We start from the raw sequence: 26,470 nt of genomic DNA, 5'->3' as shown, positions 1-26,470 counted from the left end.
TGATTCACTTAAGCCCGGTCGTATGCATACCACAAAAAAATGTCATTGTGATAAGCGGAACCCAAGGCGTCACGTTTTTATATATTTGTCAACCAAGTATTTTCGGTCAAGTTATACTTCAACAAAGAGTGCGGACCACCCGCTTTCAAAATCAACAATCCTATATGACTTCCAAATAATATATGTAAGCTCGAACACAAAGCATCGAGCCTATGGTAGACAAATGACAACTTTCTCGAAAATTTCTGCATAATGTGCCAAAGACAAAATCGATGTCGAATAGTAGGGAAAACTCTTCTAACCTGCCGCAGATCATCGCTAAATCTTGGTCGATTAAGTATTGAAGTTGGTGGGGACCACCACCCATAGCTGCAAGCCATGTCCGAAACAACCACACAAATGTCTCTTTCGTCTCATCAAGTAGCAGGGGCACAACCAAACTGAATGGATGCATGTGGTGGTTGACTCGATAAAAAGGGCAAACGGCATACCGTAAACATTAGTTCTATATGTTGTATCAAAAGATCGACATCCCCAAAGTACTCATATTGGACGGGACCTTCCATCAACCCCAAAAGAAATTTACTACTACACCTTTTGTATCTAATTGAACGGCATAGTAGAATTGAGGATTTTAGCACTCTTACGCCTAAAATAGTGAAGCACGGCTGTTGCATCATTATCTTTAGGCATTTTTTTCGATCAAACCATAATGGTGGTTCCAACAATGCTTTCTCCGAAACCCAATCTCATCCCCATGGAAAACGCCTACCACTTTCCCCTGGGTATACCTTTGTCATGAAAAACCTCTGTCAAACTCTTTGCGGCTTCGGGCATATTTTTGTTACCTTTCATATATTGTCTCTTTGATGGAGTGATGAAACCATGGCTATGGCGATTTTCAGCCAAACTCACATCATATATATCTTCAAGTTTTCTTTTTGTAACTTCGCATTCTAGCTTGGCAACCACATCTAATAGTGAAGTACTTCTCGAAGCTACACCTTCAATTTCTTCTTTCTTGTTATGAACCCCTCGGCGTGAGCAAACCAATAGACAACTAGAAGGCAATTCCACACTGTTTGTTTTTATCCGTAGTCGAACACGAATCTCAAATCCCTCCTGTTTACCAAACTCTCGTAGTAAGTCTTTGCTTCATCAACACTATTAAATTTCATCCCTAAGTGTGGAGCAACTAATTTATTAACGTCATTACTTTGAGAATCAGTACAACAAGAAGAAGTGCCAACAAAAGCTCTAACATTTTCTTCCATTTCTAGCAAAAAAAAAACAGAGAAAATATCAAATGACCTTAAAATAGATATTAATGACTCCCATATATTAAATTGACAATTTTAACGTCTATTCTAATTAGCAAAAAACGATTATGGTATAAAAAGAGGGCTATAGAGCAATTCTTCGAGAACAAACAACTAAAAATTCTAATTCGAAAAAGAAAGCACTTAAGTTCAAAGGGACAATATCAAAGCAAAGAATATTAACTTCTTACAAATCGGAAAAACAAAAAAGAGCGATAAAATAAGATTAACTTACCTTGGTTTACGAGAGATGGCTAATTCCAAAAAAAAATAGTATAGTGATTTTTGTGAAAAGAAAGATAATGGGCTCCAATTGAATAGTCGGGTGATCTTTTGTGAAGAAGAAACCCGTGAGTTTTCTGTAGAGAGTGAGTGAGGAAGAGAGAGGAAGAAGAAGTCTCGGGTGTTTTGTTGGGTTTTTGTTTTTTTATGAATAGAAAATCAAAATGACCATTATACCCACCCTGAATTCTTTGTTTGATAAGGAATAGTTCTTGGGCGTTGGATGGGTTGTGATCAAACGGACGTGACGAGTGTCAAGATAAAATGTCAATTGTCAAGTAGTATATATATATATATATATATATATATATATATATATATATATATATATATATATATATATATATATATATATATATATATATAATTTTGAATCTAAATGACATATTTGTCTTTAATATTAATTCAAAATTTACTTTTAAACCTTTTGACTTGAGTTTGTGTAATCTATCTATTATAATAAAACAAAATGGATAGACAAAGAGTGGTCGGGATCGCGTGGGAATCTGAGTTAGATGTGTGTGGGAATTTGTATAAAGAGGGTTTTTAAATACAAATTCAATGCACACCTATGGGATAATGTGGACATTTGAAAGGTCTCCTAAATAACATTTAAAGTGTTTACTTAACACATTAAAATATATATATATATATATTACCTTTGACAAGTCTTCATCTATATTATGTATGATTTTGAAATATATTAAACCCCGAGATGTAAACTTAAAATACGCTCCAGTATTAACCAATTTAAGATTGACAGTTTGTAACCATGGTGTGTAAAGTCTACTAAATCAGACCGCTGCCAATCTAATTTGTAAAGTCTACTAATAGGAATTTTTATTTAAGGGATTCTAAGGTAACCACTATGACATTATTACACATGTTCACATGATGTTCATATGGATTATGGATTCTACTTAATCATTCTTTATAATGCGCATCAACAGGGTACTCACATCCATGTAGTGCTGCTTAAACTGAAACTGAAAAAAAATTAGGGCCTTACATCTCCCTCAACCCTAAAGGCCTTCCAACTTCATCTCTTTAGTTAAATTTATGCGTAACAACTCCACTAAAATTCAAACAAATCATGGGACTCTTCTCCTTCTTCAAGCACTGTAAATATGTTTCTACCCCTTGCATGGGCTTCTTTTATTAAAACACTTAATGATTTGAGAAGGGTGTGATTGAGTCTTCACACATTATTTGTTTGGATACAAATTGATTAAACTCATATTTAAATGTTACATAGGGTAAACACACAATGATGTCAATCAGTAGGCAGATGAGAAGGTGAACATTGTGTATGAGGGTTCAGTATTAGTGAAACGGTTGGGTTCATAACAATTGGGTTTTTAATTAAACCTATCATTCAGTTCATTCTAATTCAATTCCCTCCAAAAATTGCAAAACACTTCCAATACTTAAAACCTTCAAAAACGCATGACCTCTGCAAACCCCAATATCCTCTCTCTTCTTTACTACCTTATTACATAACTTCTCTCTGAAGTCCAAACCCTTTTGCACTCACGTCCAATGTAGTTGATATTATGAAGAGGATAAATCGAAAGGCTAAAGCTAACATTAGCAATCCTATGCATATGTAGCTTCAATTTTTATAACAACAGGTGAGTTGTTTCTCTCTTCTTTTTACCATATATGCATGTCATCTTTAACTGTAGAATTTCTAGATCTGAGAATCTAAATCTATTATAATAAAACAAAATGGGTAGACATAGAGTGGTCGGGATCGCGTGAGGATCTGAGTTACATGTGCGTGGGGATTTGCATAAAGAGGGTTTTTAAATACAAATTCAATGCATGCATTAGATGCCTAATGTAATCAATATTTCAATTAATTAAAAATAATTTGAGTTTAATGCATACATTGCTTATATATTGGATTCCTAACCGTAATTAATATTTTAATTAATAAAAATTTAATAGAGAAAAAATATTTTGTGTTCAATACATACATTGAACGTTTTTTTACACCTATGTGGTAATGGGGACATTTGAAAAGTCTCCTGAATAACATTTAAAGTGTTTACTTAACACATTAAATACACTTTTGACAAGTCTTCCTCTATATTATGTATGATTTTGAATTATATTAAATTCCGAAATGTAAGCTTGAAATACGCTCGAGTATTAACCAATTTAAGATTGGCAGTTTGTAACCATGGTGTGTAAAGCCTACTAAATTAGACCGCTACCAATCTAATTTGTAAAGTCTACTAATATGAATTTTTATTTATGGATTCTAAGGTAACCACTACGACTTTATTACACATGTTCACATGATGTTCATATAGATTATGGATTCTACTTAATCATTCTTTGTCATACGCATTAACAGGGTACTCACATCCACGTAGTGCTGTTTAAACCGAAACTGAAAAAAAACTAGGGCCTTACATCTCCCTCAACCCCAAAGGCCTTCCACCTTCATCTCCTTAGTTAAATTTATGTGTAACAACTCCACTAAAATTCAAACAAATCATAGGACTCTTCTCCTTCTTCAAACATTGTTAATATGTTTCTATCCCTTGCATATGGGCTTCTTTTAATAAAACACTTAATGATTTGAGAAGGGTGTGATAAATGACACAATAAATACTCGAAACTCTTGGGTTTTAGAAAAAATGCCGTACAAAAACAATCGAGATTGAGTCTTCACACATTATTTGTTTGGATACAGATTGATTAAACTTATATTTAAATATTATAGAGGGTAAACGCACGATGATGTCAATCAGTGGGCAGATGAGAAGGTGCACGTTGTGTATGGGGGTTCAGTATTAGTGAAACGGTTGGATTAATAACAATTGGGCTTTTAATGAAACATATCATTCAGTTTATTTTAATTCAAACCCCTCCAAAAATTGCAAAACACTTCCAATGCTTAAAACCTTCAAAAACGCATGACCTCTGCAAACCCCAATATCCTCTCTCTTCTTTACTACCTTATTACATAATTTCTCTTTGAAGCCCAAACCCCTCTTGCACTCACGTCCAATGTAGTTGATATCACGAAGAGGATAAATCGAAAGGCCAAAACCAACATTAGCAATCCTATGCATATGTAGCTTCAATTTTTATAACAACAGATGAGTTGTTTCTCTATTCTTTTTACCATATACTAGTAAATGGGCACGTGCGTTGCACGTGCTAGGAAGGAAAATTGGGGTGGAGAAAACTAAAAGAATGAACGCATGTATAGGGTTTAGATTAATATAGGTCAAGGTCTAACAAAAAAATTGCAATAAGGAAAAAACACTTCAATACGCTAGTTGTATTATTTGTATGATTCGATATTTGATGCTCTTGTATGTTGCGAATAAATATATTCGAAGATGTATTTAACTGCTTGTAATTTAGTCAATATATAATTATTAGAAAAAATATATTGGACACTGTTAATATTTGTTCTATAGATCTATTAAGTCTGATGTAATAGGTGGAGTGAATTGAATGTGTAAATAATAGATCTCCTGGAGATGCCTATGTGGCAAGAGAACCATTTCAAAACTATCCATATAATGTATAACTTATTTTATGTGTATGGAGATTGAATGATTAAAATGATGGAGTGTTATTTTATTTGTCTCACTCTATTATTAGTTGCACATTCCTTTGATGTACATGCATAACTTTGGCAGGTTTCTGGTTTCCACTTGATTAAGATAATGAAGAAGGTGCAGAGTGCATGTTGAAGGAGTGCAGTTTGTCAAGTGGCTATACTATTCGTAGATGAACAACTGATGCATAGTAAGCAAATAGAAAAGCCATCAGTAAAGAGCAAGAAGTGAATATCTGTGTGGATTTCTCAATTTCGAGCATTTCATGAATAACTATAGTCAACGGTTTTCATTTGTATATTTGTATGCCTCCCTAGTCCCTAGATTGAATAACTATTTTACGCACTTTTTCAAAATAATAATCAGTTGGTCAACCATATATTAAGCATTTCATGATGGACTGGTTTGGGCCATTTTATATATTGTTCTGGGATTGAGTATTGTAAAACAATTAGTTGGTTTGGGCCATTATGTACTAACTCATTATTGAAAGATTGTTCACCAATGGCAGGACATATTCGATTCATGGAATCATGAATCTACTTCATTCTTAAGAAATGCAATTTATGTCAAAGTAGAATACCATTCAACTGACTGCCTCGGGTACCTCCTTCTTTCCTTGTCATGGAAGTCTACTCCATAAAGACCGAAATGAGAAGTGTAACCACCCGTTACTTGAAAAACATCAAGAAAGGACCACAGAAAGTATCCCCTGAGGTTTGATCCATTCCTGCAATAAAAATTTAGAAATTAGAGCGTGAAGGTCTTGGATTATGTCTTTGGTATATGTTTTTTTATTGACTAAATAGATGTAACTCTTTGTATAAAATGGTAATAACTCAACAGTTTATCGAATAAATATGCTAAGCTATAAGAAAATTTTGGTTTGGTTTGATTAGTGAACAATTAAGACGTGTTTGTAACTTCATGTTTCAGACTTTCAGCAATCTACCAAGGTACCAAATTTTATGCTTAGGAAAAGGGTAGTACTGGATAATGCTTCAGTTTTGTCCATGCTTCCAGCTCTCTAACATCCATAAAACATAAACTAAGGCAAATTTTTTTTAAAGGAAGTGAGTAGGTGTGTTAGTGTGTAGCAAAACAAAATTTATACCTTATGGATGGATGCAAATTTTTTCTATATATCTGTAACAATTTAATTCTTACAGTGTCATTGCAGGCTGTTGGATTAGATGAGTCATCGCTAGTCATTGGAAGTCCTGCAATGTTAAAAGGTGCAACATCTGAAAACTCAATCTGGATCCACATAGCATATTAGTGTTATTAAGCTGAAGCAAAAAAATTCAAGGTTCAGACGTTGTGGGGGAAGTCTAATGGTATTACCATTTTCATGGATTATAGCTGCAGGATTTTTGTAATTCAGTTTTACATAGTCCAGCAATCTTTGTTGTCCCCATCCTACAATTATTCCATTAGCTTTCAGCCTAGCAGGATCCTCGTCATGAGATCATATACCAACTTTTTAGTTAGGATGAACATATGTTTAGAGAACCAAAATCCAACAGATGGCAAGTAAGCAGTTCATTCATTATCTTACTTTAAATAAAAGCCCATTTGTAGCTGCGAAGACAATCATGAATGCCGGCATCCATTAAATGACATGGGTAACATAAAAGTCGGTGGAAATCGAAGAGTTCTTCCTATAATACAAAGATGAAAAATTGTACTTGGCATGTGTGGCGTTTTTTAAGAGATTGATGGATAGATTCACTTAGATGCTAGTTTGACAAAGATGTCTATAGCGTAGCCACTGCCATACTCATCTGAGGTTCTAGGATGGTCCTGGATGTAAAGTCTACAATAATAGTTAAAACCAATAAATTAAAATGATCCCAGAAAGGGTTTTGTTTATTCTAAGAGTAAAATTCAGTTTGTAAAGTACAGTGTGATTATGCAGAAGTTTGTGAGAGTGAGTGTGAAGGAGGAGAATGGAGTTTAAAGAAGGGCAAGAAGTAGAGGTTTTACATGAAAAGAATGGGTTTAAGGATACATGGTATCTTGCAAAGATTTATCGACTCTATTCTGCATAGGTTATGATGTTTTACTGGGTAGTTTATGTTATTCTCATAGGAATATGTGAGCATGTTTTACTGGTTTTAATGGGCACGTGCAACTACGAAATAAATATAAGTAAAGGGATAAACAATTTTTTTTTCTAAAGAAATGTTGTGGATAAAATAAAAGGAACGCAAGTACATTGGAATAGTGACATTGTTTGTCTGTATATATATTACATCTATTTGTGTTCAATAAATTTCTGTAGTAGAAATCTAAAACAACATTACTTCTATGAAACAATTGGGATTCAAAAAGAAATGAAAGTGTAAATTGATATAACTATTATCAAATTTGTGTTGAAAAAAAATGTAATTTATTCATCATAAACCAACTTCAATACGCTAAGTGTATTTTCCGGTGTTGAGCTTCCTCTTGATCAATTTGAGTTTAGTCAGCTGTTTGACGTTTCAAATAAATAATATATTTGAATAGTATGGAGGCGTCAACTGTCATTGTTTCAGTAGGCCCAAGATACAACTTGAGTATGCATACTATAGTTGCGGTTCTTGTTCCTCTATTTTGAACCACGAATCGAGAAGATTCAATCCATTCAGTTTCACCTAGATTATCAAAAGACAAATGCGTAGATTAATTAGCTTCCAAAACATTGGACCTGAGAAGCATCAAATTTCAACAACCATCAAGGAACTATGCATTAATTAATACTGTTGATAAACCTGTTGAACATTACTTTCAGGTACATACTCAAGTTAGAATGTAGCAAAGGAGCTTTACATGTTTAAGACAATAAATTACATGCGTGGGTGAATGTGAAAACCAGTTCGAAACTTCAAACAACATTTAGTAATATGAGGTTCTAGAAGACAACAATGACTTCCTGACTTCCTATTGTTCTTTTGATTTATTTGCTTGAGAGGGCTCCACACGAAATGTCTCCTGTGCAATGCAACCATTGTTGGGTGCTTTGGTTTCCATGAGCCAACTTGCATTGATGGACTTTCTAAGTACTTGCTTCTCTGCTGGTGACAGGAGTAACCTCTCCCTCTGGTGTCGCCTTCAACTCCGGTATTGGTGGGAATAGCTTTGATATCTTTCTTGACTCCCTTGCAAATGATAGTTGACCCCTTACACCACCAGTATCAATATGAGATTTTAAGGTGTTCTGTGGTGACATTGTAGGGAATAACTGTGACCCTGGATGCTCAGTAGCAAGAGAAACCCGCCTTTTGCGCAGTGGAATCAAAGTCCGGACAGTTGCATAATCAATTGGTTTCACCGTGGATGGCATGTGTGACTCTGGGCAGAGGGTAGCAATAATTGAGAACCGCATTTTGGGTTGGGGAATCAAGGTCCGAATAGTCGAATAATCAACCAGTTTCATTGTAGATAACATGTGTGAGTCTGAGTTGAAGCTTGAGGAGGCCGCACTGAAATTGAGACTCGCCTTGGTTGCATCAGAGTTTTGGTGTTGCTTGTTCTCACTGTCCCAGAAATATTCTCCTTTTCATCTGTTGATGGTGAGGTACGATTGGCAGTGCCTGTTTTACAGGGGATCGATCTTAGGCATTGAAGGAAGGTTAGTTATGCCCTTCAATGGAGGCCTCAACTTGGAGGGTCCAAGTGACGGCTTTTTCTGTCCACAGATATCGGATTTTGGTATGAAAATGCGAATGAAGAAGATGGTTTAGATGAAGCAGCAGCAACTCTATTTTCATGTTGGAGTCTAGCTTTCATCTCCTTAGCCAATTGACTCTCGAGATCCCGTGTCTGTCAAAAATGCAAGAACACTAGTTAAATTTTTAGTTAGATCACAAATAAAAAATAATTTCATTGATGTTCTGAAGTCGTTATCTTTACCTTCTCTTGAAGACTTCTGCAGAGTTGTTCACGAGCAGCAAACCTCACCTACAATGATTGCAAGCTATTTTGTAGTTTCATTACTTCCCATCAAGAATAAGTACCTTCGATACGAACAACCCTTTTGATATTGTTAGTGTAAAGATATGAGAAGCATACCATCTGCTTGTACCTGAACAACTCCTGAGTATCCTGCTTGTTTATGTGCAGGTTCATGCTCAACTCCTCGAACTCAACTCATAAAGATCGATTGAACGAGGGTCTCTACCGAAGTCCGCAAAACTTGGGCTGATTTGAACAAACATACTTGATCTTGCAATCTCCCCTTGTATTTCACAAAGCAGTTTTTAATTCCACTTTCAAGGATATTCTCAAGGAACCTCAACTGATTTTGACTTTATACACTTATGGTTGATGGAAAATACTGCTAGAAAATCTATTTTTTGGAATATTGAAAGCAATATTTTGAGTTTTGAATTGATGTATTTCAAAAAAATGTTTCCCAAAATTGAAGCACACCCTAAAACTGTCAAATATACACAAAACTTCAAATAAAAACATATCTTAGAGGTCTCGTGACTAAATTGTTTAGCTCCACAGTTGTCACAAATTATGGGTTCGGGCAACATGTAAGGCTCGAAGTTTTGATCCATAACAAAACCCCTTGCGCAGCTGTAAAATCCAGTGCTTATCCTTGACGATCTTGTGGATGGAAAAGGTGTTAACATTATATGCGTGATGGATCTGTTACTCCCTGAAACCAGCATATTGTTAGATTGAGTAAAGATGCATAATCTATTTAAGCTTTTAGTCTTAAGTATCAATTTGTTATGAGCAATCAAAAGGGCTGGTGAAACAAAAGGAAGCCAATCAAAGAGATGAATGTAGAAGATACTAAAAAGTGTTTGACACACATGCTATGTAATTGTTTTCCTCAATTATTAAAAACTTTAAGGAAATAAAAAGATGTTATCCTGTAAATTGCAGCTACTCCTATTATATTAAGCTGAAACAAATGATAGTGGTGAAAAAATTACTTATTATTGTCTTCAAATTTCACAATTAGAGCAAACTAATTCAGAAAATCTTGAGAAGAACAACTCATTTTATTAACATTTCACAACTCAACCTCAAAGGACGAATGTAGATTATGATATGTATAGAAATGACAAACAACAAAATCGACTTGGAGCGGTATAACTGAAACAAAAGAGCATCACCATCGTTGTTACAAAGTGGCATATATATACAAATGTCATTTGCACAAAGTGATGTATATATCCATTCGTCATCCGCAGATTTAATTTTTGAACATAAAGTTGTACACTTGTGAGAGAACATGGGCGTAAGAACCAGGAGATATTGGACATTTTTTTTTTATATTAATATGACGTATATCAAGTATGAAATCAAATGCACATGGAGGTGTATTCAATTGTCAGCATCCACGGGAACAATGACTTGATATTGAAAAAAAAAATGGCTTTGACGTTGGACCTAAGCTCGAGATTTTGAGGGTTTTCTGACTTCAGATTGTCATTGTCAACTGCAATACTTTACTCTGACTTACTAATGAAATCGATGAGGACCATACATTTGGATTTCAGAGCCTAGAGCAATTATGAATAAGAAAGATGTGCATACCAATAGAAACATTCTAAGTGTATGAACAATGTATGTTTACGTAAAAAGAAGTTGGAGAATAACACAACAGTTAACCTTAACGGCGGTAAACTGACATGGAAAAATAGATAGCTTCATCCCATCTCAATGCATAAAACCTTATAGTTCATGAGAATAACATTGATGCCGTTTTTTGTGAAAAAAGATTTCGCAAGCAGTCCTTTATTGAGATGTACAGTTACAATAAGTTAAGTGTACTTAAAAAAGAAATTGATCGAATAGTTCATTAAACAGTTGTAAAATATATTATCATATGCATACATATATAGTTAAAAACTTTTCCATGCTAAATGTACGTGATAATAAATAACCAAAATTATAATAAAAAAAGTGTCCATGAAAATGGCAGTAAATGTCACCTAAGTTTACACGATGGTGAGGAACATCAAGAATTCTGGCATTCTTGCTTCCGTTTCTAGCGTATTCGTGGGAATAGACTGTTGATGGGACTCTGATTAAAAAAAAATGTAAGTTAAAATGGCCAACCAAACGGAGGAAAAGAATAAAGTTTCAAACAAACCTTCATTAACGTAAGGAGATAACTGTTTTGATAACGATTTCTCTATGATTAATACAACGATTCTGTCTTTGCTGTTCATTTTCTGAAACATTTCTTCTACGCCCGTTTCCGTGCGAAAGATTTGGGTTCTGTAAAACAGAAAAACGAATTGAAGTGTGAAAAGATTTAAAGAAACTGATTTAATTCAACCCAAGAATAAAAAACGTACCTCTGACATTGCGACTGATGTAGAGTGTCTAAATCAAAAGGAATGTGGATAAATTTGTTTGTCAGAATAAGAGAGTTGAGAAAGAGAAGTGATGGAGATTCGTTGCCCAAACATTATTTTTTTTCTGGGTGAGTGAGTTTTGGATGAGGAGTGTTGGGTCGACGATGAAAAAGCGTTGAAGATAATTTGTGTGTGAGAGAGTGATGAGGAGAGTTGGGATGAAGAGTTTAGAGAATTTGTGTGCCGTTTTTTTTTCGTTGTAATTTATGGAGAGATGGAAAGGTGCGTCTGTTTGGGTTTTTTTTTCCGTTATAAGTTTAGTGATGGGAGAGAGAAGTGTATATACGATTTTACCCTTTTCGTGAATAGCAAAAAAAAATGTGGCTGTCTAACTTTCCGGTACCCTTTCTATTTAAAACTTTGGTGTAAAACCGGAATACGGAAACTAATTGGAAAATCTGGTATCCGCTTTATATATAAGATATACATGCCATCTTTAACTGTCGTTTCTCTATTCTTTTTACCATATATATACATGCCATCTTTAACTGTCGAATTTCTGGATTTGGGAATCTGAATTTGGAAACACGGATTGTTGATTGGATTTTGCTTTCCTCTTTCTAATGGAAAAAACTAAAAATTACTTTCATGTTTCTAGCTTATGTTGTGAGACACGGGCTTCACGAATTTTAATTAGCAGTCTTATATTTGAGAAATTGGGCACCTTCTTATACAGCTACAACCTTTGCCATCTACTCCAGTGTATATGTATGCATAAAAGCATCTTAGTAATAGCATGGCGTTTTTTTATTTGGGTCTACTTCATTGTTAGATGGAACATCATCATATTTAGAGAGAGTAGTATTCTAAGGAAAGTACTTGCATTAACATTTATCCTATTCATCACATGACTGCTATTCCAGGTAGAATGTATATATTGGGTCTGCAGAAATAGCTCACTCTACTGGGTAATGAAGCCACAAGTGATTCTTATGGAAGCATCACTGACGAAGAATCTCTAAACTTGGCCACATCATATAAGGTTGGTTATCTTTTCGTGATTATAGTTGCATCCAAACATCTATGTTGTCAGTATTCATTTCACAAGAAGATGGGAAAAAAATTGTCTTTCGTTTTTTCTTTGAATAAGAATTTGTTAATTGTTCGAATTAATGTACTCTTTTGTCTTATTTTTGCTCCGCTCAGAGCTAGAAGGGTTTAAACTGGTATGCACTCACTCTCAATTAAAATCGCCTTTCATTCATGTTTAGCTTCCAGAGTATTGCGTAACAAATACTTTTCTTTTTGTACTTTTTAATTAGTCAATACTCGGTTTTCACTGTTTTTGTGGGTAGATATTTGATAATTTTTTAGTAAATTGTCTTTAGAGTCATTATCTTTTCTTTACGTTTTTTGGAAAAGCTTGCTGCTTCTTTTCCACTCCAACAGATTGTTTTATTATTGTGATGATTTTTTTGGCTCTTGAAGAAGTATCAATACGTAAGGTGTCACACCCCAAATTTCCAGAAAAATTAAAACTGATATTCAATCATCTGAAAACCCGGGGTGAAACAAAACCCACTAACATATTATCAACCATGATATTAAAATCTGAGATCAAATTAAAACTGAAAGAACAACGCTTCATTTACAAATAAATTTTTACTAACCAACTCTATTACATTTGTTTCAATTCAAAACCATACACTTTCGAAAAATTTAAACCGAAGAGACTCAAGAGCAAATCTAAGTCGCGTGTCTTCATCGCTGCACTCCACCATCTATGTTCCCAAGAACACACCCACGTTGCAAAACAAAGCAAAGCGTAGATTGACAAATTGAATTTCTTTGGTATGAATAGACTAACAACAAAATATATATAATAATCTTTCAAATGAATAAATATAACATTACCAACAATTTCAACTTGGAAGACAATATAGTTCCGTTTTCCAAAATGGCATGTAGTTTCTTCCCAAGTAAGATTTCACCCCTAACATACAAATTCCAAGAATCTCATATAACAGTACTCGTCATTCCCACTTTCCAAAATAACTCACAATACAATACTACTTACATTCCATTTATTAAATGCACATATGATAACCTAATTAAATATGAGTTTGGTATACCTTACCTTTAAGCCAACACGTCGTCTTAGGGTAGGATATTTACGTCCCTGCAGAAATATTAATAGATCCTACCCTCCTGCAAAACAGAGTTAGACATCACAATAAAATGATTTATCTCAGCCAGTCAAATTTCCATTAATAACCAAACCTTATTTAAGACATTTAAGTTTAATTGATATAACCTGGTTTGTCCATCATATTCGGGGAATACCACTTATCATAATACCTATATCAAGGGTAGTCATTCATATGACATCATTACGTCATAAAGTTTCTGCTTGCATACCCATAGATCTCAGACTATCACAAGCATTAATAGTTTCATAATAATATATCAAGTTATAGTCAATTCACAGTCACATAGAACTCACAATCATTTACTAATATTATTCACCGTCACACTTTATATCCATAACATCACACAATTCATATACTTTTACTTTAGTATTACTCGTCTACTTATAAGAACGAAGAAAAGTCACAACCAAGGAGTACATTCATCCCTTGTGAGTATCAACTCATACAAACCACGTATATATTTCTCATAAGAAATCATATACATCATATGTAATAACTCCATCACACGAAAAATCAATATTTTTACTTTGCTTATTAATTATCTTGTTGACTCATTTATTCAAAGACACAGCCCAACGTTTAGTTCCTATTCCACGATTTACACTACACACATTTGCCAAATCACACATATCCGTGTGCCTCACTCACACCGAGTACCATTACAAGACATATGTCCCAAGCGGGATATCGCCTCCAGGAAACATACTTTCATCTTGTAAACTCGTAACTTGTGAGTCACAACCATCTCTGGGCTTTCCATACACATAATCACAAAGCCTCCTTTGGGCATAACAAAATATCAGGTCATTCATGGCACATTCAATGAATACCTTGGGTCATTCCCGCCACATTCAAGGAATACCCATCATAACACTAACAGACTATTCATGGCACATTCAATGAATGCCCTGAGTCATTCCCGCCGCATTCAAGGAATACCCAAACCTACATTCCCATACATTCAAGGAATACGACCAACCAGCAAGGCGAATACCTTAGTTCATCTCTAGGGCAGTCCAAACTATTGGGTCATTCATGGCACATTCAATGAATACCCATCTATCACATGACATCACAAATCATAATATCTCATTGCCAAATCCTGAGGCGTGGAGAGTTCTAAAGATGTGGGCGACACATTAAAACATTATTATCACTTATAATTATACTAGCATTACTCATGTCAAAATAGACCACACATGCAGAGAGTCATTTTCGCGCGTCAAGGCAAATCAAGCACTTAAATATCATTGAATGTAAACAAACTTATAATCAAACAAATACAATTTACATAACCATACTCATATACATAATATCGTAAACAAATAGTTCATTAGCCCAAATTCAAGTCCACACACACTAATGTCCAAAACAAATCCACATATACTAAAGTCTATATTCATATACAACTTCTATCTCACACATATATATTTATGTAGTCTCAAAACAACAGTAATTTCTAACACAATCACATAGTTATCACACAAACTAATATATATATTATAGATATAGTGGTTGCACTTTTGTTCAAAATTGCCTACGTATCCAAATCTTTCAGGATTGGAATCAAGCCTTCGTAGTTCTTAACCAATAAATATCAAAATCCTTGTATGTACCTTTAAGTAAAACAACAATTTATACTATATAGAATCATATACAATAAGTTTCAAATACTCCCACAATCATATACGTAAAGTTTCATACCTAGAGATACACTATGAATATTTAAATCCAAAAACTCACAAATGGATATTTTTCTACTTTTGATTAAAAAAAAACAATCTTATGAACCATGTCGATTCCAAATAAAACAACAGTCTAAAAGTAGACTACAAACACTATATAATACATCCAAGAAAAGTTTAAGAGACTCTTAGTTCATTACTAAACATATTTCCCAAAATAGGTTCATGCACATAAAAGATAACACGGTAGGTTTTCTAGCCAACTTGTCAATGCTATAGTTTTTCCTACATTCATCGAAATGACATGTAACTTAATTGTTTAGAAACTAAGGTATGTAGATATACTTTTTCATGTAAAGCTCGAAGTCCTAACCTCAACCCATCTAGAAGAAAACGGTAAAAATCTTAATTTTCAGCAACCTAGATCTCTGACGGACTATTTTCCGAATGACACAACTCTTTCCACAGGTATCCAAATGCATCGAGGCTTTTTGTGTTGAAAAGCTAACACACAAAAATTACTTTCTTATCTTTTACAAAAATACTCAATCTCATTTTAAGTGTACAAAAACTAGGTTAGAACACAGTGCACAGAAACTGATTTCTGACGCACTATTTTCTGCCAGTCAAACTTCCAGACGTCATAATTAATTCCACCGGCCTCGGAATGTGATGAGGCCAATTGGAATAGAAAGAAGACTTCCAAATATTACTCTTTTATGTTTTATAAAAATCTAACTCTCACCCTAACTATTTTAAAACTGGATTTGAACACAGTGCACAGAAACTGATTTCTGACGCATTATTTTCTGTCAACTAAACTTCCAAACATTATATCTACCACCACAGACCTCGGAATGCGACGAGGCCAATTGGGTTGGAAAGAAGACACATAAAACTTATTTTTTCATGTTTTGACAAGAGTTTGAATCTGACTCTAACTAGGTGAAAACTCGATTTCCAAACCAGACACAGACCGGATTTATACAATCAGAAAATTCTGACATGCTAACTTACGAACACCGTAACCATATCCACAAATCTCGGAATGCAACGAGGTCAATTGGGTTGAAAAGCAGACTTCCAGACCTTACTTTTTGTGTTTTCTAAAAAAACTAGTTCAAAATCTAACTAAACCAAAATTGAGCTCGAAATCAGACCAGCGCTAACCTTTCTTAAAATTTCAGCAAATCTATTCTTACCTTCAATAATGTTTTCACATCAGCTATAACTATAACGAACTTTTACATACTCATAAGAATCAAAGATTCAAATATATATTAAGGGCTTCCAAATAATCAATGCCCTACAGACCACCAACGACAATACAAGCAAACCCATATACACCAGAGTGTAGAGAGAATCCATGTCAGACCAGAAGTAAAACTATACTCACATGTAATCAATTTCTTGGATCTATACGGACACACTTTTTCTTGGATTTTATAACTGTTTTGTACTTTTGTAGAATCTATATTATGACAGTCCATTTATGTCAAAGAGCATTTAAACTATAACCAAAAATAGTGATTCCACGAAGAAGAAATTGAATTGCTTGATAAAACTTTCAAGTCTGTAAACACATAACTAGAATAAACAATTACTGTCAATCAACTGTGTATATAAAGTCAGTCTACTCACCCGTGATACGCTCCTGTTGCCAGCAAATCCCCTAGCAAGAAACCTCCATTTCTTCTTTTCTCTTGTACGTCTCTCTCTGTTTTTCTTTTTCTTTTTTCTTTTCAAAAAACCAGAAAAAAAAACCAACAAAAAGGGAGAGTTCGGTTGTAACCAAACCCCTCTAACTCTCCAACGTTTTTATCTTATTTTATTTTATCTTTATCCTTTTATTTTCTTTTTAATATTATTATATTTTTTTAAACCCTAATAAATAGGAAAACAAAGAAAATAAACGGGATGTTATATAAGGTTTCATTGTAAACTCAAGGGGAAGTTCTATGTTGTTTTCTGCGCGCTCTTGATAGTTTTTGTTGTTAAGTGAGGTTAAATGTTTGTTCCAGATTGTGGAATGCCAAAAGGAATGGTTTCAAGCAAGAGGCTGAGTGATCTCAGTCGCTAAACATGTAGGCTAGGGTCACAAAAAAGTATTTATGGAGCAATATGGTACACACTGAGTTGTTGCACATCTGACATTGTAATTTTATGAATATTTTCTTATAATGGCACTTCAAATTGTTATGTTGGATCTACTAAAGTTTGACGCCAAGATACCATGCCCAGACAATTTCATTCCCTTATGTTGTTTGAGATATTCCACATAATCTTTTATTGCATTATTTTACATCTTTTTTTTGTTTCAAGAATCCGTGGTATTGAATATATCTTTAGGATATCAATGACATCTGCATCTTGGAGTTGCTTTATGGAAGAAATTTATTGTGTTTGTATTGTTCTGGCTTTCAGGTCATGTCACCTTCTATCTCATGGATGTTCAGTAGAATAAAATCCAAAAACCTTTTAATCTTGCTGTTGGAAATGGAAATTCATCATAGAATAAAGGCATATATGGATTCTAGACCCTCCTTAAGGCTAGAGACACTTGCTTAGAGGAGGACGAATTTTCAAGGGAGGCAGTTTTCTGTTGCAATTGCAGCTGCCAGGAAGGCTACCATTGCTTCTCTTTGCAATAGGCCCCTTAATCGTAACAGGATGGCTAATTGGAATAAATCGAGGTATTGCAAGTAATCCATATTAAAGTTGCATGAGTGTTTGGAATTTGTAGTATATTATATAATTTGATAATACCATGTAAATTGTCGGTCTTTTTCTCTGACTTATATTTGTTATGTATCACTTCTCGATTAAAGAGCTTTTGGACCATCGTGGTTGGGGCGGACCAAAATCTACAAATTGGGAATGTTAATCACTTTAGAGAACGTTTGAGAAGTTGGGATAATTATACATGGGTTGGTGGCATGCATATTATTTACAAAGATGAACAATTGTGTCGCACATAGTGTCACAGGTGAGAATTTTTTTTTTTTTTTTTTTGTGAATTTTGTGATTTTGGATATATAAATGGAAATCAGTTGAGATTAGTTCCTAGAGTCTTTGTCGGGGTGATGTAATTATTGATACGAAATGTATTCATAAATGGAAATCTGAGTTTTTCCTTTATATATATATATGATCTTTGGTGTTCTGAAATTCACCTCTTAAGAATGTAGATAAGTTATTTCAAATATTTATTCTAATGTTGTATTGGTTCAAAACATTTTTTTGTGTGCATCACTCTATTGTTGAAACCACATGTTTGGGGTCAATATAGAGAGAAAATCAAGGTACAATATAATTCATGGAGTCGCCCATTTAAAAGTTAGGTGTTGATACAATTTATGTAGCTGAAAGTATGACCATAGCACAGCCTTGCTAAAGGCTATTTAAGTAGGTTGGATTAAATTATGGATTGTCTCATATCAATAGGTGCAGTGGAAGCATTTTGCTCAATCAGTGCATTAGAACTTCTGGCTCTTTATCACATTAGTTTGGACAGGAAGTCAACTTTAGCACTGAAAAATGTGCAACAGCAGGAGCAACACTTACCTCTTGGCACTGGGAAGTGGTGTGATAGCAGACCAAACTTCTTAACTTTAGTGGAACAACCATAATTGACCTATCATTGATTCTCCTCTTAATGTATTGTAGTTGGTATGCTATTACATAACCAGCTAACTCTCAATTCTCAATTATATTCTTTGTAATGTAACTCTTCTCCTTTTGTTAATTCAATACAGTTATTACCTTCTAGCAAATGTAAGTGTGCATCATCACTGTAAAGGCAAAAATCATCAGCTCATGAATAGTCGATCACTCACCTTTTTGCTAAGGTCTGCAATCATTTCCACTAAGAGAGCATTATGTATATGTATAAAGTTTTCCCTATAACCAAGGATTTAGTATCTAACTAAAATGTTGTTGTACCTTGAGTCAGTTTTGCTAGGTTAATTTGGGTCGTGATTATGATTCATATAATGGTTTAGTATCCAACTAAATTATGGATTGTACCTTGAATGCTGCTCACCGTTTAAAAACCGTGTATAGATTGAATATGGATTACACAATGAATGAACAGTGAAAGCTAATGTTAGGATTCTTCATAGTAGTTCCTTTGCCTGGATGGGCATATTTAGTTCACGTTGCTATTTTGCATCTAGGGGACTACATTCGGTGGAATAATTTCTTAGATGTGTTCTGCAATGTGGAATTCTAGAATTGCTTTCTTCAGCAATATGGAAGTAGTAAAGAATTAAACCAATTTTGATAAGGAACAAGTTTAGCATAAATCAATGAAGTATATATGAAGTGAGGTATTTATCTTCTTTTCTGTAAATCAATTCTAAATTTCTAATTGTGTTTTATGCTAAAACACCAATGATCATCTCACCAAAAATTTCACGGCATTTTTTTTTTTAATTTTTAATTTTTTTATTGCTTATCATAGGGAATAAAACTTTTAATTTTGGTATTAACATGCAAGTGAAATTTTACGGCAACTCTCCACATTTGGCCATCTGTTTGATTGTTTGTTTTTTGTGGTGGCCAGGAACCCTCAACCGAGATGTTATTGTATTATCTCTAGTAATCTCCTTCTGTTCCCTCATGCTCTATAAATTTGCTAAACTGTTTTATATATGCTTTATATACAATAATGCTTTATATGCTTTTTGGGGGCAATTGTTTGGGCTTTCTTTGTGAAGCAATGGATGATTTCCAAAAAAACTTAGTAGTTTATCGATTGGCGACACATCATTATGCATACGTTGTGAAAGCAACTACCGACATCCACACTTTGCCAATAGTAAGTTATGTTTACCGTATATTCAAGTAAACGTCTTTTTGTTTTTATTGTTTATGCCCATGTTAATTGAATTTAGTTTATTGCTATTGGAATACTAATTGCCTTAATGCCTGTCCATTGAACAATTCTTTATACTGATCAATTGGCGTTAAACAAAAAACTTGGTGAGTTTTCAAAGTCCAAATTGATGCATAATTAAACCATATGTGTGTTCCATCTTACTTTTATAAACCACATGTCACCGAGATGTTAAATATTATGTTTGAAAGTGTTCCCAACTCACTTTCGATCACATATTATCTATTACTGATGCTTAATTTTGATATTTTCTTTGGTGAAAATGTTTCATTTATCAAAGAGAGAGTGTAACAGTCGAGACCTGTGCTCCAGTTCTATGTGAGCCAATGGACATCACGCCAGATCTGCAATGGTGCTAAAGAAATACCAACTTTACATAATATTTTAGTTATGTCTTTCTATAAAAGAAGAAGTGTTTTAGTGGGGATTAACCCGTTAATAATGGTTGAATGATTTTGTAATGTTATTAATTTTGGGGTCAAATTTTAAGGGGGTCAAAGTTTCAGTAGATATATCTAACAAAAGGTTTTACATGATAATTGAGTTGAGAAGTAAACTCATGTGTTCAATATCATAGTCTACTGTTTTTGTTGAAACGTTTGCTTGGCGAAAAGGCTTTATTATCTTAGTTACCAAAGAAAGATAAGACACGATGAATCTTCACAATTATTTTATCCATGGTTAATTCAGGAATTTTTTTATTTTATATGTTTGCAACATTAGTACGGCATGTAGTCTTTTACTTTGAGTACACACATTTGAAAACATACAAAGAAAAGAACCGATTCCGCTAATTCAATATTTCAATGAGGTCCAGGCTACGAAGACAAAGTTGCAATTACTAGATTTTTTTTCTCACAAAAATACTATATAGTTCTTGCTAAAGGATAGCCTTGAAAACAACTAAACAAGCAAGCTTCCTTTTTAAGTCCTAAGGTTTTGGCTTAATCAAGTAGTTTATTCATATCTATTATTTGGTTATGTGAGTGTGTCATTTTACTTGAGAATATGGCTCACAGTGTGCTAAGACTACTCAATGTAATTTTATTTTGAAGATTAGAAGATTGTCTTAAAAATCAATATTTATGTGTTCATCGCTCGTGAAAGCAATGATTGTTTAACATTTTTCCACGATTGATGTACTGGACAATGTTTCATATAGATTAAAAGATTATCAGGTTATGCCTATTCTTCCCTCTTTTCTTCATATAATTTTAACATTTTCATTGTGCAAGAATTTTAAAGGACTCAAACCAAGTGAAGCCCTTAGGTAATCCCCTCCTCTCTCATGCTCTCTAAAATTTTAAGTCTTAATTTCTTCTACTATTCTCCTGGGTTTATTGGTGAATGGGCTAAGAAAAGTGGAAGCATCAATCTCTAACATATACTGCCAACATGACATAATGTGCTAAAAACTATCATGTTGAATTTTCAGTTGTGCGATATATTAGATTTGACTTTCCCCTTCGTAAATAATTCTGCCTAAACAAAAAATAGACAAATAGGATATCAGGAAGTTTTGGTGAGTCTTCTATTTTTTATATATTTTTTAGTATTGATTCGTTTTATATCTTTTCATTTTGTTATACATTTCCATATTTCTATTTAAGTGAGCAACATATATCAATATCATTTGCATAGATCTTCCCATAACTCACTAATACGAAGTTACTTATGTTTTTCTGTCATTCCATTTATTTAATGCAAGTTAGATGGTATTCATGTGCGACCAACTGATTTTACAGTTTTGTTGTTATGTTTTTGGAATACATTTGTTAGTCATATCCTTATGTTATGAATAGACTCTAGGCATGATTTAATTAGTGAACATACTTGGTACACATCTAACATATGATATGATTTAATAGTTGATATGTTTTCTTAAGTCGTTGTTTATCTTAGAATAATTAAATTCATAAATGTATTTTGGTTAGGTAATTATAGTGGTCGGGATACTCTACTGTTGGGATTGCAATAGAGTGAGGACAAAGATAAAACAAAATCAGTGGTCAAGATAGAGTCTTCACACATTTATTTGAGGCCAAGAAGTGGGACCGATGATAATGTGTACATTACATTTGGGGTTAGTATTAGACTATTATTCACGAGTGCGTTTTCATAACGTTTGAGCTTTAAAACCACTAATTAAATCCCTTCGAAAAATGCACAAAATGCTTCATCTTCTTCGCTTAATGAAACCCACGACAGGGGCGGATCCAAGAGTTGGCTGTAGCCACCCCGCCCCCCCCTATTGGATAATCATGCATCCGCCCCTGCCCACGACCCTATGCAATCCGGAAAGAGAGGACAAGATAAAACAAATTATGATGTGTGAAGACGCTTCATATTCTTTTTTTAATGAAACCCCCTATGAATCTAAGTCTCTACATCAAGTGGCTTAGATAGCCAAATGACAAAATTAATAGTGCTTTGGAGACTTAGATTGATGAAAGCAAGTTAATTTGAATTGACTATTATGGAAAGTTAGTTCTTTGGAACTTACTAATTTCTAAGCGCAATTATATACTTGATTCTTTTCTTCAATCCAAGCTCTCTTTAAGGATTTTTTTTCTTCAACACTACCTCCCATTCTTCATTGATCCAAAGCTTGCAACAATTGGAATTTCTTTACTTTATTCTCTATTTGATTTCATTTGGTTCACCTTTAATTTTCAATTTGCTTAGAGGTCCGTATCTTTCTTTAAAGGATTTGTTAGGTTTTGGGTTTCTTTAAATGATGGTGGACATTGTAACAATGCTTACATTAAAGGAATGATGTGTTTAAAGGAATGATATCAATAGTAATTCCCCCAATAATATATTAGCTAAACGCCTACCAAAAGAATCATGTTTATGACTATTGTAGTTATTATATTATAGGATACTATGTGAAGTTTTCACTAGATTGACTAATATGTCTCATAAGCCTGAGTAGGTTGATCATAGCATTACTACGTATTTAGAATTAAAAAATGCAACTTATAGAATTCTTGAGAAGTTTCTTTCTTCCATTCTAGAACTAATGGTGTCATTAGCAAAATGTCTGCTTGATGCCATTATTTCATTACAAACGATGACTATCCTTTTCCATTTGTTATACTTTTACTATTTGCCTAATTTTATTATGTGGAGTGTGTCGTAGTTTAGCTTAGCCTATATTTATATTCTTGAACTTTGCAGCTAAAGTTCAATGTTGAGCGTAAATTATGCTACATCGAGGGTTCAAATCCTGTAGCAATTCGTTGGGCATGGGTTGTCACGGAAATCGATAACTTTCATACATGAACAATTTCTTCAATTCGATCATTTCATCCATTGTGCCATCTTTGCGGTACTCTCCTTTATTATTTGTCCAATTTCATTTTGTCGAGTTTTGTTGTTTGGTCATTGATTATTTGGCTATCTTTTTTGTTGAGTCATGGTTAATTATGGGAGTCCTGTGATGAGTTCAGAATGCTAAGTGCATAGTAAAATATATGAAAATGTAAGGATTTGTAGGCTAATCAAACCACACTGGGGCCTTAAAATTGGTCAAGGTGCTATACAACCTTGGGCCTAGAATGTTAGCTGTAGTGGATTTCTCATGGGGTTGTTTGCTAAGTTGTTAAATGAGGAGTTCAGAAAGGTGTCTAATGAGGATTTCATTCAAATGTAGAGAGATTTCATAAAGATCTTCCTGGATGCATGAGGCGTTCTAAAACTTATATACTATCATATCCTTCTTGATATTCTTCATTCAGTTGGCATATAGACAACGTAAATGTTGCTTATACAAAGTTTTTTATTTGTTCTAATGCAAAATTATCATAATTCAATTGCTTTCATCACGTTATGAACTTTTCCGAGTAATAAGTTGATGGTTTGTTTTGGATCCACTTATTACATTGATCTATATGTATTATACCCAACACCAAAAATTAATTACAGTACACCGACCTTTCTCCTAATTTGCTTTGTAGCTAGATTTTGTTGTTACATTATTTGTGAGATTTTTTTTCTTTTGTGAATGTTGAGCATTGCAATAAGGCATAGATTGGACTACATTGTAATTTAAGTGATCTAGGTTGGAGTTTTTAATAAGCACAAATTACATTAGATATGTTTGGATGAAAGTAGTGTGGGACAAAAGCTTTTGTAGGCACATTCCTTCTAAAATATTGGAACGGTAATGTCAAAGCCCGAATTTCTAAACAATAACAAAGTGAATATTTGAAATATAAATATCTCAAACATCACTATGTTCACTTGTTTAAAAACCCAGACTATGACGAGGTGTTATAATATACACACCTTAAAAGAATCTCGTCCCGAGATTCAAGGTAGAGTGTCAGAGAAGAGCTCAGGATACATCTGCCTTATCTTATCTTCAAGTTCCCAAGTCACGTCATTTTCCCTTTCACTCCACTGCACTTTTACCAAGTTTACAATCCTCCTCCTAAGGTGTTTCACATCCCTATCTACTATCGTGATAGGCCTCACTGTAAAAGTTACATTGTCGTTCAACTCTAGCTCTGCTGGCTGAACAACCTCAGTAGGATCTTTCACACATTTCCGTAGCATAGATACGTGGAAGACATCATGAATCATTGCTAAGTTAGGTGGCAAAGCAAGACGGTACGCCAAACTACCAACGGAGGCTACTATCTCATATGGTCCAATATATCGTGGACTCAACTTTCCTTTCATGCCAAACCTCATAACTCCTCTCATAGGGAAACCTTCAAAAACACAAAATCGCCTACAGAAAACTCAACCCGTTTTCTCTTCAAATTTGCATAACTTTTCTACCTACTCTGTGCTATCTTAATCCTTTCTCTAATGACTTTAATATGTTCAGATGTCTCTCTCACTATCTCAGGCCCAAGCAATACTTTCGGTCTCCCACATCCGCCAACAAGCGGTGATCGACATGGGCGCCCATACAAAGCCTCAAAGGGTGCCATACCGATGCTTTCGACCGAAAGCTGTTATTATATGCAAACTCCACCAAAGGTAAATGCTCCTCCCATCCTCCACCAAAATCCATTACACAAGACCGTAACATATCTTCTAATATCTGATTCACCCTCTCCGTCTGTCCATCTATCTGAGGATGATAAGCAGTACTCATCGCCAAACTAGTACCCATAGCGCTGAAAACTCTTCGAACTTCGAAGTGAACAAAGGATCTTGATCTGAAACAATACTCACTGGAATCCCATGTAACCTTACCACTTTCCGAATGTACAAGGAAACCAACTTATCTATATTTCTATGCACGTCAATAGGAATAAAATGAGCGGAACCGTTAAGCGATCAACAATAACCCAAATAGATTCATTACCTCTCGGAGACTTAGGCAAACTATCAATGAAATCCATAGAAATGTGCTCCCATTTCCACATCGGTATCTCTAATGGTCGCAATAATCCGTAAGGCCTCGATGTTCGCCTTAACCACCGACAAGTTAAACACTGAGAAATATATTCTCCTACATCTCTTTTCATTCCTTCCCACCAGAAGGTCCTCTTCAAGTCTTAGTACATCTTCATTCCTCCAGGATGAATTGTAAACCGAGAACGATGAGCTTCATATAATATCTCCTTCTTTAACTCGCATCATCATCGGTACACACAATCTCTCATGAAATCTCAATCCTCCCTCGGAATCAATTTGCCCAATCAGACGGACAATCATCTAAAATATCAATGACTAGATCATCTAACCGACTCAAAAGAAATCGGTCTCTGTGCTGCATGGCAATCACTAACTGAAAATCACCGACCTAACCTCCAAACCGCATATATACCCCATCGTATCGGTGTAGTCCGGACGTCATAAGCTGCTATAGTCTCTAAACTCTTCCACTTTTGCACCATAAAAGTGGTTAAAACACCAGTGCAATCGACTAAGTGCATCCATGAACTACATTGCCCTTGCACGGGTGATCTTGAATCTCGAAGTCATAACTACTTATGAACTCCATCCATCTCTGCTGTCTCATATTCAACTCCTTCTATGAATAAAGATACTTCAAACTCTTGTGATCTGTGTAAAGCTCGAACTTCTCACCATATAAATAATGTATCCACACCTTCAAAGCAAAAACCACTGCCGCTAACTCAAGGTCATGAGTAGGATAACGTCTCTCGTGTATCTTCAACTGTCGTGAAGCATACGACAGCACCTTCTGGTCTTGCATTAAC

General features: G+C 34.4%; 2 long non-coding RNA genes across 2 annotated transcripts; one reads left to right on the top strand and one right to left on the bottom strand.

Moving 5' to 3' along the window:
• Positions 1 to 9,533: 9,533 nt before the first annotated feature.
• On the bottom strand, positions 9,534 to 11,680 carry LOC147501527 (uncharacterized). The gene is made up of 3 exons (XR_015219826.1): positions 11,494 to 11,680; positions 11,125 to 11,413; positions 9,534 to 9,836 (listed from the first exon to the last, which is right to left on the bottom strand). It is a non-coding gene; the product is annotated as an uncharacterized LOC147501527 (long non-coding RNA).
• A 301-nt stretch (positions 11,681 to 11,981) lies between these two features.
• Positions 11,982 to 18,428, top strand: LOC147501526 (uncharacterized). The gene is made up of 2 exons (XR_015221405.1): positions 11,982 to 12,535; positions 17,813 to 18,428. It is a non-coding gene; the product is annotated as an uncharacterized LOC147501526 (long non-coding RNA).
• Positions 18,429 to 26,470: the final 8,042 nt, after the last annotated feature.

The sequence above is a fragment of the Coptis chinensis genome, chromosome 4, assembly GCF_015680905.1.
Source record: "Coptis chinensis isolate HL-2020 chromosome 4, ASM1568090v1, whole genome shotgun sequence".
Taxonomy (NCBI): Eukaryota; Viridiplantae; Streptophyta; class Magnoliopsida; order Ranunculales; family Ranunculaceae; genus Coptis; species Coptis chinensis.
The sequence above is the reverse complement of the archived record's forward strand: the minus strand, read 5'-3'. Positions and strand labels throughout refer to the sequence as shown.